This window comes from Bubalus kerabau, chromosome 2 (assembly GCF_029407905.1).
Source record: "Bubalus kerabau isolate K-KA32 ecotype Philippines breed swamp buffalo chromosome 2, PCC_UOA_SB_1v2, whole genome shotgun sequence".
NCBI classification, from domain to species: domain Eukaryota; kingdom Metazoa; phylum Chordata; class Mammalia; order Artiodactyla; family Bovidae; genus Bubalus; species Bubalus kerabau.
The window spans coordinates 128,860,751-128,880,110 of record NC_073625.1 but is presented as its reverse complement, the minus strand read 5'-3'; the positions used below and the strand labels follow the sequence as shown (position 1 = coordinate 128,880,110).

Sequence of the window (19,360 nt, the reverse complement as noted above, 5' to 3'; positions counted from 1 at the left end):
TGACTTACTTTTTAATGAGCTCCATCTGGCTTGAAAATACAGTTCAGAAGGGAAGAATGGAAGCAGGGGAGTGTTGAGGAAGGTACCACAGTGACCAAGATGGGGGTGATGGCAGTTCTGACAAGGGAGTCAGCAGAGGAGGTGAGAAGTGGTCAGATGCCAGATATGGTTTATGAAGCCAACAAAATTTGCAGATGGATCAGATATGGGGTGGGAGCACACAATGACCTGAGCCATGGAAAAATAGATTGCCATTTGCTGAGAAAGAGAAGGCTTCAGGAGGCAACACTGGTTGGGCACAGTGTCAATATTTTAATTTGAGCACTCATGTGAATGTGCAAAACCGCCCTCCCCTGTAATAGGCCCTGACCCTTGCAATGACCCCAAATTACAGAGGACAAAACCCAGAGCCAGAATAACTTGTTTGAATCTTGCCCTGCTAATAAGCGACAGAACTAGGATTCAGACAGATCTGTGTGACTCCAAAACCTAGGTTCTTTGCCCCATACCACGTGATCTCAGAGAATTCCTTCCCCTCCGATGACCAGAAAGAAACTACACCATGAGCTACATGGGAGCTGAGCCCGTGCCTCCTCTATCTCTGTATTCCCAGAGAATGGATTTGGTTGAAGAAACTAGTCGACAACACTCCTCCTCTCAACTGGAGTCATGCAGATAGAAACATCAGCTTTTCTTTGATAAGCTTGGGGTGGAAGATGAGGCTTGATGGGTGTCCACAGCGAGCTTCTTGATGTTGGCCCCCACCCTGCAGAGCTTGGTTGTTGCTGCAGGCCACATCATAGACCCTTCCTCTGGAGGTGGTGTCCTGCAGGCAGACCTTCTCTGAGAGAGAGGGCGGGAGAGGAAGGGGGTGGGCTTGGCATGCTCTGGTCTTTCTCTTAAACTTGCTGTTAGATAAACCATTCCTCTCACAGGAGCATGGAGATGAAGGTCTTCTCAGGTTTGACCCCCACCCCAAACCTGGCATGTGATGCCACAGCTGCTCAGAAAGTGTTAAGGAAAAAAAGTAATTTTTTATGGCTAAAATACAAGCAAGTACTTACTACCTTGCAAAGACTAGAGAAGGCACTTTGCACACATTTCCTCCTCACCATTATATAATCCTGTGAGGTAGGCAATATTTTTATTTCCATTTTACAAATGAGAAAATGGAGACTTTGAAAAGTTAAATACTTGACCTAGAGTGGAGCCAAGATTTCAACCAGGTGTGTCCCAGAGTGAGACCTCCGGATGAGCACATGCACTCCCCCCACGTGCTGATGAAGCCCCCACGTGCTGAGGGCACAAGACACACCGTTAGACATTAGCCTGAAGTGTGTTGGGAACCAGACGAATGAGCTGTTAGTTCTGCCTGGAGTTGGGGTTGGGGCAGAGGGGGTTGTGAACAGTCCCAGAAAGAAGGTGACAGTTGACATGGGTCTTGAAGCACAAGAAGGAATTTGTCCAAGGGATGAGATTAGGGGAGGGAGGAAATGGCATTTTAAGTGGAGGGACTGGCTTGGGCAAAGATCCTGTGCCTTGAACAATATATGGTATCTTTGGGAAATAAGGGCTTCCCTGACAGCTCAGTTGGTAAAGAATCTGCCTGCAATGCAGGAGACCCCAGTTTGATTCCTGGGTTGGGAACATCCCCTGGAGAAGGGATAGGCTATCCATTCCAGTACTCTTGGGCTTCCCTTGTGGCTCAGCTGATAAAGAATCTGTCTGCAATGTAGGAGACCTGGGTTTGATCCCTGGGTTGGGAAGATCCCCTGGAGAAGGGAAATGCTACGCACTCCAGTATTCTGGCCTGGAGAATTCCATGGACTCTATAGTCCATGGGGTCACAAAGGGTCGGACACAACTGAGCGACTTTTACTCACTTCACTCACTTGGGAAATAATGTGTGGACCAGATTTTTCAGAATAGGGATCACAAAATGGCAGTCTGCCCTCCAAATTCAACCTGAAGACAAGTGTAGTATGTACTTGTAAGTTGTATAATATAAATCTATTTTTAATTGTCCCAACATTTAAAAATTGAGTAATTTCTCATAAAATTCTGGACTTCTGGCTTTTCTCGAAACGCTGGAAGATAACTCTGCATCACCCTAGCCTTGCGTTCCTGTGTGGCCACCTGTGCTGAGAGCCGAGGATCCGCTTCCTCCTTCAGGTGGGCCCGTGCTCCCTCCCACTGCCTCCTACTCCCAGCACCTGCCAGCTTCTCCCATTTATTTAGCAAACCTCCCTGGCTTCTACAGGCCTTGGAGTTTGAAGCCTTTGAGCTAGATACTCAGACGGAGCTTTGACGGGGCTGCTGTGCCATGGTAGGGCTTTAAATTTTATCCTGAAGGTTATGAAAGAGAGGAGCACATGATCATATGAGCACAGAAGGCAGGGGGATGGGAGAGAGGTGGAGGTAATATTGAAATTGTTAGGCACAAAGATACCCATGGATCCTTCTGGAGAATTCCTCTTCTCGGTGAAGCAGTAGTTATTCCAGGAGGGTCACTGTCGTGGGCACTGGACTTGGAGTCAGAGGACCTGAATTTTAAAAGAAGGTTGTCCTTTCAAACAAGACCTCCAGCAACTCTGTTTAGGAAAGGAGGAAACTTGGGTCAAAGTCCTGGCTTTGCCATTTGCTCTCTGCATATTTCTGACAAGTCACTTAACTTCTCTGAGCCTCAGTTTCCTCAGCTGTAAAACAGGAGTAACATTACCTAGTTTACAGAGTAGTTGTGAGTATTGAACAAAGGAAGGTGTTTGAACATGTTTGTAGACTGTAGAGGTCCCAGAGAGAGTAGAAGATCACTGGGATTGATCTTACAGGAAGACCTCAAGTGCAGGGCTTGGATCTGGGAATCCCAGACATCTAGAGGTGGCACAAACCCCAAAATATCTGGGGTTCCTGCCATCCTAGGGCTTTTCCTAGTGACAGACTACATCAAGCTGCATGAGCAAGAACATATGCATAAGGATTTATGTCACCTGCCTCTTCCTACCCCTCAACACACACACACACACACACACACAGAGAATCTGGTGGTAGGGTAAAAACACAGCATGTAATCTGAGCTGGATTTGGCTTCTGGGCTTGGGGCAGGGCAGAGGGGACCCAAATCTCCTGCATCTAATATACAGCATCCTGATGACTTAGGGAGGGAGGCTGCACAATCTGCCTGGTTTTCAGCCTCTCCTTTCTTCTCTCCCTTCTCCGCCCTGCCGCTCTCTCCTCCCCCTCCCCCTCACTCCGGCTCCAACCCTGCAATTCATCACCGCTCTGTGTCCATGCCCTCTGTGACCGCGTCTCTCGGCAGCATTACTTTTGCATTTTGATGTTAAAACAATATTTTACCCAATATATGACAGCACTTGGAGCATTTGCAAAGGCCTTTCACATCTGTTATTTCATTTGATCCTCACCAGGTCACTGTCAGGTAGGCAGGGAAGGTATTATTAGCAAGGGTGATAGTCAAAATATTTAACAACCAATATCCAAAGGGCCCACCAATTGGAATGGATGCAGGCCATACCGCTGGGCAAGGGCTGGAAGCATCCTCCCTTAGTTAGTGGAGGAAGGTCTGGGGAGGGGAGGGGCTCCAGAGGAGGGACCAGGCAGGAAGGGGCTGGGGAGGGGGCCAATTTGAAGGACTCAGGGAAATGGCTTTTTCTCAAGCAGTGTAGAAGCATGTCTGTTTCTCAAGCATGTATAACTGTACCGGTGCCTACAGCTGACTGACTGTCAGGCCAATTGCACGGATGTGAGAATTTAGGTCCAGGGAGGTCAGTCACTTGCCCAGGGTTGGAGGTGAAAAGAGGACCAGAAGTTAGGTCCCCAGACTTCTCAGGCAGTGACTTTTCTGCTATTTCATAGCGCAGGCTAACTGCAAGAGCTTTTGTTTGTATCTCACCCTCCATGATGACAGCACAGCAGCCTGAACACTGGTGACTGCTGCTCCTGAAATACGATCCTCCGCCTCACACTTCCCTTCACACTGCTTTTGCCAAGTCTTATCTGCTCTCTGTCTCCTGTCTCCCCCTCACATGTGTCGTGATCCTGCCCCCTGAATTCCCTCACTTGACTGTCTCATGACCCCATCTTCCTTTGTACTGCCTGTTCATGTTTTTGTAAATATAATTTTCATTAAACTAATAGTGTTCAAAAGTGAAATAGTCCTACTAAGTATTAATATAGGGCTTCCCTGATAGCTCAGTTGGTAAAGAATCCGCCTGCAATGCAGGAAACCCAAGTTTGATTCCTGGGTCAGGAAGATCCCCTGGAGAAGGGATAGGCTACCCACTCCAATATTCTTGGGCTTCCCTTGTAGCTTAGCTGGTAAAGTCTCCACCTGCAATGTGGGAGACCTGGGTTCAATCCTGGGGTTGGGAAGAAAGGCTACCCAGCCCAGTATTCTGACCTGGAAATTCCATGGGCTGTATAGTCCACGGGGTCACAAAGAGTCAAACACTACTGAGCGACTTTCACTTTTCAAGTATTAATATAATGAAAAACCAATCACTCTCTGGTTTATTGCTCCTCAACTCTCATTTCTGCTTCTCAAGAGGTAATGACTTTCAACATTCTTTGCTTTTTCTTCAAGCATTTATCTCAATTTTCTAGTGGAAGTAAATGCTTATGTTGTAATTTTAGATTTTTTTCTATTTTAGATATTATCTATTGACTTCTATCTCAGATGCTGTCAGTGTCCCACCTGTGCCCCTTAGAGACTACCATGCAGCATCCTTCCTCCTTTCTAACTGCCAGGGTTGCATCTCTGTAGCTGAAGGCTCTGGGACTCTGCCCTCAAATGCAGCAGGCTGACGTTCCAGAAAATGCATATGCCACCTTCCCCTCGGAGAAGGCAATGGCACCCCACTCCAGTACTCCTGCCTGGAAAATCCCATGGACGGAGGAGCCTGGAAGGCTGCGGTCCATGGGGTCGTTGAGGGTCGGACACGACTGAGCGACTTCACTTTTCACTGTCATGCATTGGAGAAGGAAATGGCAACCCACTCCAGTGTTCTTGCCTGGAGAATCCCAGGGACAGGGGATCCTAGTGGGCTGCCGTCTATGGGGTCGCACAGAGTTGGACACGACTGAAGTGACTTAGCAGCAGCAGCAGCAGCACCTTCCCCACCGGCAGGGGTCCTCAACCAGCGACTTTCAGGAATTGGTGTCTAAATATCTCAGCTTCCTCCCTTTCAGGTGGAATAATTCTGATTCTGTTTTCTCCCATTTTCCAGAGTTTTCCCAGAGGGAATAAATTCCAATTACTCATTCTTTATTGGTTGTTTCTCCCTCCCTATGTTGCTTTCCTGCTTCTCTCTGAGTGTCCCTTGCACTTCCAGATCCAAATAAACTACCTGTCCTAGTCCCACGGTCTACCTCTGGGGAAATTCAATGATGCATCTTTCTTACAGGCTCTTTCCCTACCCACCCCCCTCCACACACACATTCTTTCAATATTATTGAAGCACGATTTTTAGTTAAATCAACATTCAGCATTTACATGACTATGACTATGTAAATACTGCTCACAGCTGACTGACATAATAAACTATGTACGATTACATTTCTTTTTTTTTAATAGCGTTTTCCCACTAAAGTTAATAATTGCTTCTTTTCTCCCCTGCGATTAGTTTTCTATGCACTTATCACCAATCCTTCTCCAAACTCTCTTATAGGCTAGAACTCTTTCTAATACTCAAATAAATTGGATTATCTATACATATGTTCTACTATCTTCTTGAAAACTTCACTCCTGGAGCCTGAGGTTTTCCTGCCCCAGGCTGGATCAGTGGCTCCCCTGGGTTGCCGCACAACTGTCATCCCAGAGCTTCCTTGATCATCTTTCTGGAAAATTCTTTAGTCTTTCTCATGTATTAGATTCTCTTCCTTTCTTGGATCCCGTGTCTTCTTTCTTGGTTTATTCCTCATTCTATCCGTTAGTAGCTTTATAAGAATGGGTACATCAGAGACACATTTTTTGAAACTTGGCATGTCTGCGAGTAATTTTGTTCATGTTTATTAACAGTTTGACTGCCTAGAGAGGTCTAGATATAAAATAATTTTCTTTCAGAATTAGGAAGAAACAGCTCAGTGGTCTTTGAGCTTCCATGCAGCCATGCTTTTATTTGTTTTTGTTTTACTTTCTATAGTAATTTTATTTGAATGATATGCTTAATATTTATACATGGATTTTTTATTAGCTGTTCTGTAATATGCTTATACATTTTTGTATTTGAGATGCTTTATATATTAATTTCAGTTTTTTATTTTATGAAAAATTTTATGACATTATTGAGAGATATTATTGGATTTATGAAATTCACCCATTTCAAGTGTACAATTTAGTGATTTTTCACAAAATTACCAAGTTGAACAGTCATCACCACAAACGAGTTTTATTTATTTATTTTTCAGAGACATGAAGCTTTTGTCAGGTTAACACATGATTTTGCCAGAACATTTACTTGTTTTTATTAAGTTACATGATTTTTAAATGCATCTACTTGATGACTTGGCATAATAGAGACCCAATTTAGGGCATGGTCAATGTCTCAACCTGAAGTCAATCATCTTTGGCTCATGACCATAAGTCAGTTCTAGAAAATTTTCATCACCCCAGTAAGATTCCTCCTGCCCATTCAGCATTTTTTTGAGAAGTCTGATGCATAATGAACCCCAATCCTTTCTGTGTGGCCCAGTTTTTCTCTCTAGGAGTTTTAAGGATCTGCCTTTCTATTTCTGATGTCTGAAATATTACAATGATGTCAGTATAATCTTTTATACCATTCTAAAAATTTTTAAATGATTTCTTTGGCAATTAATCTCCAGAATTTTCTCAGTGTCCTCTTTCTTGAATTCCTATTCTTGTATTGAGCTTTGTAGAATAATTCTCTAGTGTTCTAGTCTTTCTTCCCTTAATTTTTTTTTAAATCTCTTGTTGCTTTATTTTGGAGAGACCTTCTAAATTTTTTTTTTCCAAACTTATACAATTAAAAAAAAATTAACCCTCTTTATTCCTAAAAGCTCTTTCTTATCTCTGAAGGTTCTTTTTTCTATAGACCCAATCTTGTTTCATGGGTGCAATGGTTTCACTTCCCTCTGAGGATATGAATAATGCTGTTAAAATTTCTTTTTCCTGAATTGGTTGTTTCTCCTGAGCCCACTGAAATCTCTTTGCCTGTGCACTGGGCTGGTTGAGTGCCCTGGGCGGGTCCAGAGTGGAAAGCGGGCGGGAGAGGCGACCAGCGCGGCTGCTGGCCTGAGACTGGCTCCTCACACCTGCGGGACCGAGGGCAGTTAGGACAAGGGGGTTCCCTGGGTGGGGCAGGGACGCCCCCTTTTCCCCAGGCCCCCCATGCTGGGCAGAGCCCAGGCCTGCAGTGGAGGAGTGGACCACATCTCAGTTTATCCAGCAGATACTTGCCCAAACTCTTTCCTCTAGAGGGTAAGCCAGGCTTTCTGAATTCTGGTAGCCTAATGAGGTCAGAGGTGGAGGAGGCTTTTAATTAAGGTAATATTAAGGATGGAGATTTTTACTTAATCCCCCTGATTTCAGAATGGTGCCTTACGGCTTTGTCTGCTTTTCCTGGTATCTTCCCCAAGCCCACAGTCTCTCTTGTTTGGCCACTCCAAAGGCCTGAATTTTTCTGGGTGGGATGGAAAAGCCAGCTGGCTACAAGGAATGGAGAGAAGAATCAGACTTTTAACTCTTCCTTGTGTTTTCAGCCCAGCTCCATCCCACTAGCTTCAGAGTTACCTGGTACCTCTATTTTCTAAATTTTCCTGGGTTTGGTGGGTTTTTCTGTTTGTTTTTCTTTCTTTCTTTTTTGGTTTTGGTTTTCATATCAAATTAGCTTCCTTCTCGAAGGCTTTTCCACCCCGTCTGCCTTGCAGGCAGCTTTCTTGTCTTTACTTCATCAGTTAATACTCACCCAACTACTTTTCGTCTTTCCAAAATTTTTTAGTATCTTCCATCAGCTATTGTCTCTTCTCTTGTTCCTGGAGTCCTTGTGGTTTTAAACTTTATTATTTACTGTCATTTTAGGAACAGAGTCAAATACATATGTTTAATGTGCCAAGTCTAACCAGAAATTTCCTTCCTTTTCTGTTGCCACACTCTATAGCCTGACTCACATTTCTACTGTGGACTGCCTCCAAACAAATAGTCTCTTTCTGGCCCCTTTACCTTTGCCAGTAAAGCTTATGGAATATTCTCCTTACCTTCTTTGCATCCTTCAAGGCTAATCTTAAATATCATGGCCATGAAAATGTCTCCAGTTATCACTGCTAGAAAAATACCTTGCCCTCTTCTAATTCCCACTGCGTGTTTCAGCTCTCTTAAGACACCCCCTACCAAGTGGTATGTACACCCATCACTTTTCTTATATAAGTTTCTTGAAGGGAGGAACAATATCTTAACATCTTGAATTGCTTTCAACCAGATAAATATGTTTTTGTGGAATAATAACTGTGTGGATCACAATAAACTGTGGAAAATTCTGAAAGAGATGGGAATACCAGACCACCTGACCTGCCTCTTGAGAAACCTATATGCAGGTCAGGAAGCAACAGTTAGAACTGGACATGGAACAACAGACTGGTTCCAAATAGGAAAAGGAGTACGTCAAGGCTGTATATTGTCACCCTGCTTATTTAACGTATATGCAGAGTACATCATGAGAAACGCTGGGCTGGAAGAAGCACGGGCTGAAATCAAGATTGCCGGAAGAAATATCAATCACCTCAGATATGCAGATGACACCACCCTTATGGCAGAAAGTGAAGAGGAACTAAAAAGCCTCTTGATGAAAGTGAAAGAGGAGAGTGAAAAAGTTGGCTTAAAGCTCAACCAACATTCAGAAAACAAAGATCATACCATCTGGTCCCATCACTTAATGGGAAATAGATGGGGAAACAGTGGAAACAGTGTCAGACTTTATTTTTTTGGGCTCCAAAATCACTGCAGATGGTGATTGCAGCCATGAAATTAAAAGACGCTTACTCCTTGGAAGGAAAGTTATGACCAACCTAGATAGCATATTGAAAAGCAGAGACATTACTTTGCCAACAAAGGTCCATCTAGTCAAGGCTATGGTTTTTCCAGTGGTCATGTATGGGCGTGAGAGTTGGACTGTGAAGAAAGTTGAGTGCTGAAGAATTGATGCTTTTGAACTGTGGTGTTGGAGAAGACTCTTGTGAGTCCCTTGGACTGCAAGGAGATCCAACCAGTCCATTCTGAAGGAGATCAGTCCTGGGTGTTCTTTGGAAGGAATGATGCTAAAGCTGAAACTCCAGTACTTTGGCCACCTCATGTGAAGAGTTGACTCATTGGAAAAGACTCTGATGCTGGGAGGGATTGGGGGCAGGAGGAGAAGGGGATGACAGAGGATGAGATGGCTGGATGGCATCACCGACTCGATGGACGTGAGTCTGAGTAAACTCCGGGAGTTGGTGATGGACAGGGAGGCCTGGCGTGCTGCAATTCATGGGGTCACAAAGAGTCCGACACGACTGAGAGACTGAACTGAACTGAACTATAATAATCAAATGTTTGCTCTAATGTGTACATTTTTAAAATGTGCATTTCAACCACAATGGTTTTTAACACTCACAGTGTTAAAATTCTGTAAGGTAGAGTATTAGCTTCAAGTTTTGGATGAGGAAACAAGATGTTAAACTTGCCCAAGGTCCAAGCAGGAGGCAGGATCAAAAGTCAAATCCTATTCTCTTTGTCTCTAAAGTCTAAAGTCCAAGTGCTGTGTTTCAGTAATCTTTTAAAAAAGTATTGTTAGTTATCTTTGTTTTATTAGCTTGGATACTTAACATTCTTCTTCCAACTACGTGCTGTTCTCTCCACTCTGAAAGTGTAGGTGCATTGTGGTTATACCATTCATTCCAAACCCTTGTCCCTCCAGCTGGAATCTTCAGGTTGGCCCCTGTGTATCCATATCTGTCACTCATTGGGCATTTACTCTCTGCCAAACAATTAGTAATAAATATGGTTAAGAGCATGGGCTCCGGAGACAGATTTAAATCCTCTACCTACAGCTATGAGTATGGGCAAGTTACAACTTCTCTATGCTTCAGTTTCTTCCTCTATAAAAGGAACTTAATAATAGTAGATACCACATTAAGCTATGGTGAGAATTAGATAAATTAAATACACATAAACTGCTTAGATAAGTGTGTAGAAATTAGTGATACCTCTTATTTTCACATGCTTCATCTCATTTAACTTCACACCGACCCTATCAGGTAGAATTATCTTAACTTTGCAGTAAGGAGCCTGCTATACAGATATACATTGAGGTCCATCTGAAGCCAAAATCATGTTCTTAATCACTGTACTACACAGCCAGTGAGACAGATGCCATATGTGGACATTTTCCAGGCTTTTAAAATTTGGTAAATCCATGAACAAGACAGTGAACAACTTGGTCTCCAGAGAGAAAGTGAGAACCTCATTCTGTGTATGGATAAGAGCCATCGTTAGCCCTGATAACACTAGAGTTGGGAAAACAGGGCTCCAGCCCCAACTGCTGTGTGACATCCTCCCCACACCCTCCCCTTGTCTTATTTCTCTCATCTGTAGGATGAGGGGTTGCACTGGCCATCTTCAAGAGCCCTTCGGTTCTCTTGCAGTCTCCCAGCAAAGCCAGGGTACTATCCACTGAATGCCAGCACCATCTGGTGGCCGTGGGCCATAACCCAAGCCCGTTCCTCCCACTGCCACCTGGTGGCCACTAATGCCACAGTAAGTTTGCATGGCATTTTGAATTAAAAAAAAAATCGAAACATTCACATGTTATCTTTATAACAACCTGATAATATATGTAAGGTTGATATTTGTACTCCCTTCTACCAATAGAAAACTGGTGTGCAAAGAGGTTAGGTGACTGGCATGGAGTCACACAGCAAGCTGGTTGGGTGTCAGAGCCTGGTCTAAAAGTTTCTGGGGTATTAAGCTACCTCTGAAACAGATCTAGTGGACATTATTAAGAACCTACCAAGTGTAAGATGCTCACATTCATTTAGTCTGAGAATATCAGTGAGATTCAGTGAGGCTAAATAATTCATTCAGCATGGGCATACAGAGGCAGGATCTGAACTCAGATTCTACGACTCTACCCAACCATATTGCTCCTCTTCCTCCTTCATGCCTGGGACTGGCACACAGAACCACCGAGTCTTCTACTCTCCAGAATCCTATAATTCCTCTTCAGGACTGAGTCCCTAAGTTTTGGCTTGGCTGATAGTCATCCAGAATAAAGACTATATTTCCCAGGCTCCCTTGCAGCTAGATGTGGGTGGGGCCGGTATAGGCAAGTCTAAGAAAGAGTCTTTGAAGGAAATGGGCATAACCTTCTTTGCTGGCAGTTTCTAAAACAGTTCCCATTGATCCTACTTCCTGGATGTCACATTCTTGAGTAATTCCCTCCCCTTGGGTGTGAGCTGGAGCAGTGTTTCTAAGAAATAGAATGTAGCAAAAAATGATGGGAAGTCACTTCTAAGATCAGCTTACAAAAGACTGTGACTTCCATCTTGCTCACATTCTTGATGTGTCTTCTTGCATGTTTACTCAACTAAAACAAGCTGCCATATTGTGGGTGGAGAAGCCCACATGACAGGGAACTAAGGCCTTCAGTCCAACGACCTGCAGGGAAGCGAATCCTGCCAATAACCATGTGAGGGAGATTGGAAGCTGATCCTCCCAATTTGAGCCTTGAGATTCACAGACTGAGCCAACACCTTGGTGGCAAACTTGTGAGAGACCCTGAGCCAAAAGGCCTGGCTAAGCCATGCCTGGATTCCTGAAATTATGAGATGATACATGTTGCTGTCTTATGCCTCTAATTTTTGGAGTAGTTATACAACAATAGATAACTTACATACATTTTCCTTTCCTTTTCTCTCCCTTGACAGTCAGAAGGTGGTTTGATGGTTTGAGACGACAACTTGGACCGGGATATAGACTTGGGAACTGAGGACCCCCATGAGGAGAAATGAGATACATAGAGTCTGGGGCCTGACACAGTGGAACATTACTATTATTTTGAATTTTCTTTCATTTTCAGCAGAGCCCAACTTTTCCTTTTTTGTGTCAAAGAGGTATGTGTCCTTTTAGTGTAAGCAAGGCTATCCCAAGCAAAATGGTGAAATAGGTGAAATTTGCATTTGATGCCTGTTTGTTCTTGCGTCTACTCTTTTCTTGCTCTTTCCCTTGTCTGATGCCCAGTTCATGTCTTCAACGCCTTCCTATGACCATCTTAATAGAACAGATCCCAGCCCCAGACTTCCCTCTTCACTCTCTTTTGCTATTGAATTCCAGCAGAGCTCCTGTGATGCCACTTCTTCCATCAGGAGTCTGACAAGTGTGTGCTTATTTGCTTGCAGGAGTATAGGAGGAGTGGCATGGGTGGGGCTGGAAGACAAAATACTTTTCGTTTTCAAATGATGGTATTTCTGAAATTGTGGGTTTATCAGAAAGAGATATTTTAAAATAGTGAGATCTTCCAGGTTTTTCTCAACTAAGTGCACGTGGGCTGCTCTGTACTCTAAGGCTGAAGAGAAAGAGGATGTGGGAAGGCCCTAGAATGAATGGGTGAATGAAAAGGGAAAGGCAACTGTTGTCAAGAAGACAAAATGATAGAGAATTACATATCTTACTTCCTTTATGACTTTGGGGAACAATTTATGGTTCCTGAGTTCCCTACCCACCTCCCCCTCTTATTCTTTTTCTCATTGCCATTCTAGTAATACTTGGATATAAAATTTTATTCTCACTAAAGGTCAGAAGAATTTGGCTTTTTGAGCTCTCATAATTTATTTTTTATTATGGGTCTTAATAAATATTACGTTTTAATTGTTTCTTCTGCCTAGGGAAGATCAGGGAGTATTTCTGATATCTTTGTTTCTGGCACCAAGCATGGTGCCTAGCACATAGTAGGCTCAAGCACTCAGTACATGCTTGTGTATGCCTAAGGGGGGTTATTTATTTCTTAGGAAGCATCCTCAGGTCAGTGTATGCGATACCCCCTCCACACACAAATACAAACTGTTATTGCAGAATTCATTTACTTATTTAATAAGCAATTATGGAGCTCTTACGATTTGCCAAGTACTGTTCTAGATGCTTAGGTTGAAAAAATACATGAAACAGAGCCTCTCCTTTCATGGTGTTTATGTACTAGTGGGGAAGACAGAAACTTAACCGATAAGTAAGTAGAATAAATGGCATTTTGGAGGATGATAAGTACTATGAAAGAAAATAAAGTCTGAAAGGGTGGTGAGGGAGTCCTGGGGGAAAGAAGGTGGCCTGTGTGAGAGTCAAATGTGCCCCACCCCAGATATTCTGAGTGCTCCCCTATACTTCCTGGCTTCCACTGCAGCAAAGCAGAGCCAGGTGGCTGGTGTTGGCCAGTGGACTACGAGCAGAAGGGATACATATTTTCAGGCCAAGGCAGTTCAGAGTTGGTAAGCCTCTTCTATCCGCCTTCCTCAGAGAACTTAGAGGCATGTGTTCAACTGCGCAGGTCACCAGATGGGAAGAACCTGAGCCTCTGAGTCCTGGATGGAGGAGAGTACTCCACCCCCATCTGCTTTGCTTTTGTTGCCCTAACACAGTGGCATTTGAACAAAGTCCCAAGGAAGGTGAGGGAGTGAGCCATGTAGTTAACTTGAGAGGAAGAGGGCTCCAGGCAGAGGGAACCTGAAAATGGCACCTGGACCAGCTTGAGTTCCTTACAGACAATCAATTTCACTTCTCTTCAGCTGTCTTGGGTGGTTTGGCCTGTACACCAGGTTCCTTTTTGAAAAAGGAAAAGAGACCAATTTATGTTGTGATTGTGAGCAAAGAAAAGTGGTACAGCTATCTACCTCTTAGCCTCTTCCTCTTGTTCCCAGGTCTCAGACTTTTTTCGTTTCAGGATAGATGTTGCTTACTCTCGATGTAATGCTGATAGCAATGTCTGGATCATGCTTTCCATCCTCCCTGCCTGGGGAGAGCTGGATGAGTCGGGTTGGGTATCAGGCCATCATCCTCCTGAAACATCCCTTGGGTGGTGCTCCCCTTCTAGCTCCTGGCCATCAGTGCAACTCACCCTCACTGATTTCCATGCTCCAAGGCTCCTACATCATGTGTGGGACTTTTTTTTTCTCATGGATTTAATTTCTCTTAAGACTACTTCACAGAACTTCCATTTTAATTGCTATATGCTCAGTTGTTTTGTCTTACTTAAAAAGACAAGTTTAATCAATCCAAACATTCTTCGGTCTAGATCTTAATGACCTGTACAAGGTTAACTTTGATGAATAGTACATTTTAAGTGAAAACATACTCTCTGAACTCTAAACATAGTATTGCTTTTGGTGCTTTTTTCAAAGGCAAGGAAATCATAACAATATTCTGTATAGAAAAATTCTAAATATAAAATATATAAGCTGATTCCACTTTTACCTTTTTCTTTTGTTAAAAAATCCCAATGCCTATGTTTACATAATTACACATGAAATTTTAAGAAACCTCTAATGCCAATGTTTCTCAAACGTAAGTAATGTTCAGTTTCCTTGTAGGGGAAAAAGAGTCTCATGGACCTCTAGAATTGGCTTAAATTATTTTTTATGATGTTGCATACACATATATATCTATGTGTATATATGTAAACTTGAAACTAAGGCAAAGATTAATTTTTGTGGATTTTATGCATCTATAAAACTAAAACAAATTTATAAATTAAATACAAACAAAACTACAAAATGGGGAAATTAAAATTTACAATGTTGATTTAATATAAGGAATGGTATTTTGCTGAAACCAAATTGCCCCTCACAACATAAATAGTTTACTGACTGCAATAGCACAGACCTATTTAACCACATACCTCGTGACGACCCAGTTCTCCCACTAACCTCTGTTTGTATGGTACACCACAATATAATTTGGCTATAACTCGTTGTGACCACATCATTTATTTTTTAAATCCCTCTGTGTTTTTTTCCTCATACGCCTGCAACAATTCACTTAGTGCTATTTGCCAATCACAAATCCAAACAGAGGCAGTGAAATTGCATTCCCAGAATAACTATAAAGTGTTGATAAATATATAAAGATATTCCACCCCACCAGTAATCCCATACAAATTAAAATTAGAGCCACTTCCATTATCAAACTGGCAGAGCTTTTGAAAAGGATAAAATAAATGCTGGTAGGTATATGTGATGGGCACCCTTGAACACTTCTGTTTTTGAGAATGAAAACTGGCCTGACCTTTCTGGAAAGAAATTTGGCAGTGGGTATTCACAGACTTAAGAGCTTTCAGAGCATTTCAATTAGTAATTTCACTTACAGGCTTTTATCCTATGGAAATAACTTTGAAATGTGGGCAAAGGTTTCCTTATAAGGATATTCAATGCAATGTTCTTGTTAACAGTGAAAAATAAGAAAGCCCATCTAAGTGTCCAAAAATAATAGCATCAACTATATTATCCATAATTATGTAGCCATTACAAATATTTATGAACAATTTGAATAACAGGATATAGTGTTCAAGATAGAACATTGAGAAATATGGCCATTGGCAGCAACATGGATGGACCTAGAGATTACTGTACTAAGCAAAGTAAGTCAGAAAGAGGAAATACAGATATCAAATACATATGATATCACTTATATGGGGAATCTAAAATGACACAAATGAACCTATCTATGAAACAGAAATAAACTCACAGACATAGAGAAGAGACTTGTGATTGCCAAGGGGGAGGGAGGGTAGAGAAGGGATGGACTGGGAGTTTGAGGTTAGCAGACTACAGGATGGATAAACAGCAAGGTCTTACTGTATAGCACAGGAAGTGGTATTCAATATCTTGTGATAAACCTTAATGGAAAAAAATATGAAAAAGAATATATATATATATATACACACACATGTAAAACTGAATCACTTTGCTGTACAGAAGAAATTAACATAACACTGTAAATCAACTATACTACAGTAAAATTTAAAAAACAACAAATAAAAAGACATAGCATGGAGGAAAAAAATAAAAAGCAGGATACAATACTGTATTTTCTACATAGTTCTATTATACAAAAAATGTAAATTTGCAAAGTAAAAGACCCAATGAAAATAAGCCAAAACAACAAATGCTTTTTTTTCCACCTGAAATGTAAGTAATTTATGCTTTACTTTTTTGTAGTTCCTGATTTTTTTTAAGTGTTCAATAATCAGTATACAATTGTTTTGTTTTTATAATTACTGTCAACAGCCCTGTAAAGGATAGCATGTCAGCTTGGACCATGCTCAAACAGTCCTTATTATGAGTTGGAATTGCTTCCCTACAACATCTATCCACAGGGCCCAGGTTTACTTTCTATAGTTACACAGAGTAAGTCCACAACTGCTGCAGGGATATCTCAAAAGGGTCAGTTAGCAATCTTCCCCACCTCCCACCTCCATAACCCAGCTCCCCACCCCCACTTCTGTCAATTTCTTCTCTGCCCAACACTTCAAACTGTTCTCTGTCAGACAGGGTTTCTGATCTCACTAGCCTGCTTACCTTGCTCCAGACAGGCTCCTATTTAATAGGTTTCCTCTAAAAATGTGATATTCAGACCTGAAAGCAGGTCTCCAGAGTTCTAAAGCACAGTTGCAATTATGCCACTCCTCTGCTTAAGAACCTCCAAAGACTCTTACCAGAAGAGCAGACCCCCGCCCCCCCACCCCCAGCTTGGCATTAATGCCCTCCTGGATCTGGTTCCAGCCTTTTCTACCTCTAACACACTGTATACCTGTGCTTTCAAACTATGGGTTGCTATGTATTAGTGTCATGAAATCAATTTATTGACCAGAATAATAAAAAAGAGTAGAATAAGATAGAAATACCAAGTTGCATTGCACATACTAAAGGCAATTAATATCACAGGAAGCACACACACACACACACATACCCACACAGTCAATAGGTCATAACTGAAGTCTATTTCTTACTGTGAGTGATGATCAAAAAAATTTGAAAGCCACTGCCCATGCCAGAGCCACCTGGGGTCAGCAGCTTGTCTCTAATATAGCTTTGTACTGCTTTGATCCCACTGTTCCCTCAGCCAGGAATTCTCTCTGCTGTGTACTGAAATCCAGGGCCCTAATAAGATGGCACATCCTCCCTGAAGTGTTCCCCATTTTCTCTCAGGTGTGATCCTGAAATGATGGTCTCGTTTCTTCAGTTCAGTTCAGTCCCTCAGTCATGTTTGACTCTTTGAGACCCCATGGACTGCAGCACACCAGGCTTCCCTGTCCATCACCACCTCCCAGGGCTTGCTCAAACTCATGTCCATCGAGTCAGTGATGCCATCCAACTATCTCATCCTCTGTCATCCCCTTCTCTTGCCTTCAATCTTTCCCAGCATCAGGGTCTTTTCAAATGAGTCAGCTCTTCCATCAGGTGGTCAAAGTATTGGAGTTTCAGCTTCAGCTCAGTCCTTCCAATGAATATTCAAGATTGATTTCCTTTAGGACTGACTGGTTGGATCTTCTTGCAGTCCAAGGGACTCTCGAGGGTCTTCTCCAACACCACAGTTCAAAAGCATCAATTCTTCAGTGCTCAGCTTTCTTTATAGTCCAATTCTCACATCCATACATGACTACTGGAAAAACCATAGCTTTGACTAGATGGACCTTTGTTGGCAAAGTAATGTCTCTGCTTTTTAATATGCTGTCTATGTTGGGCATAGCTTTTCTTCCAAGTGTCTTTTAATTTCATGGCTGTAGTTACCATCTGCAGTGATTTTGGAGCCCCCAAAATAAAGTCTGTCACTGTTTCCATTGTTTCCCTTCTATTTGCCATGAAGTGATGCGACCGGATGCCATGATCTTAGTTTTTTGAATGTTGAGTTTTAAGCCAACTTTTTCACTCTCCTCTTTAACTTTCATCAAGAGACTCTTTAGTTTTTCTTCACTTTCTGCCATAAGGGTGGTGTTATCTGCATATCTGTGGTTATTGATATTTCTCCTGGCAATCTTGATTCCAGCTTGTGCTTCATTCAGCCCGGCATTTTGCATGTTATACTCTGCATATAAGTTAAATAAGCAGGGTGACAATATATAACCTTGACATACTCCTTTCCCTATTTGGAACCAGTCTGTTGTTTCATGTCCAGTTCTAACCGTTGCTTCTTGACCTGCGTACAGATTTCTCAGGAGGCAGGTAAGGTTGTCTGGTATTCCCATCTCTTGAAGAATTTTCCAAAGTTTGTTGTGATCCACACAGTCAAAGGCTTGTTTCTTACAGCACTCAAAATGGCTTGCCTTGTACTGTAACTTTGTACACTGAGTTCTTAAGAGTACCCGGAGGGCAGGGTGGGTCCTTCAAAGTCCCGAAGCATAGTGAACCTGGCTGATGCTCAGTAAGTGTCTTCCCAACTGAATATTTTCTATATCTCCTTCCAGGAACATTTTTTGGTATTTTCCCTCCTTCTATTTTCTTGACCGTAGGCCCCAGCAGGCATAAGTTCCTGGGGTCCCTGTTATCTACAGCGGTGGCTCTAAAAATCAGCCTGTCCTGAAAGTGTTTATCTTTCTTGAGAAGTAATAAGAGTAATAAATATATGCTTTTATTCATTTTAAAGATATCTCCTTTATTTGAGAGCATATCTCTCCTATACTTACGGTGTTAAGATGTATTTTTATGGAGCAATGTTGATAAAAATAATAGTTGACTTTTAGTGTATGTGTGCTAATTATCTTTACTTGGCAAAATAAAAAAACTAGTAATTCTATGTTCATCTTTAAAAAGATTAAAATTAAAATTTGCTGGTTGCAAACTCTGAAAGCCTGGGAATCAATTACCCTTTCTGGGCTGGCTGAAGATAGGTTCACTTTCTTAAATACTAGATAAATTCACTAAATAGGGCTGGAGGAGGGTTTCTCTTCTCATCTCGAGGCCTATTATTTATTGATCTGCGCTCCTCCTCTGTTTCCACTCTCTAGTTCCTAAATATGTTAAAGTGAAGTCCCTAAGTCGTGTCCGACACTGCGACCGCATGGACTATAACCTACCAGGCTCCTCTGTCCATGGGATTTTCCAGGCAAGAACACTGGAGTGGGTTGCCATTTCCTTCTGCTGCTGCTGCTAAGTCACTTCAGTCGTGTCCGACTCTGTGCGACCCCACAGACGGCAGCCCACCAGGCTCCCCCGTCCCTGGGATTCTCCAGGCAAGAACACTGGAGTGGGTTGCCATTTCCTTGTCCGGTGCATGAAAGTGAAAATTGAAAGTGAAGTCGCTCACCCCATGGACTGCAGCCTACCAGGCTCCTCCATCCATGGGATTTTCCAAGCAAGAGTACTGGAGTGGGGT

The 19,360-nt window shown here is 42.4% G+C and overlaps 1 long non-coding RNA gene across 1 annotated transcript; it reads left to right on the top strand.

The window, feature by feature from the left end:
* The first annotated feature begins 2,258 nt into the window (after nucleotides 1–2,258).
* LOC129643778 (uncharacterized) lies at nucleotides 2,259–19,083 on the top strand. Its single transcript, XR_008710497.1, has 4 exons — nucleotides 2,259–2,326; nucleotides 10,601–10,762; nucleotides 11,932–12,117; nucleotides 18,993–19,083. It is a non-coding gene; the product is annotated as an uncharacterized LOC129643778 (long non-coding RNA).
* Nucleotides 19,084–19,360: the final 277 nt, after the last annotated feature.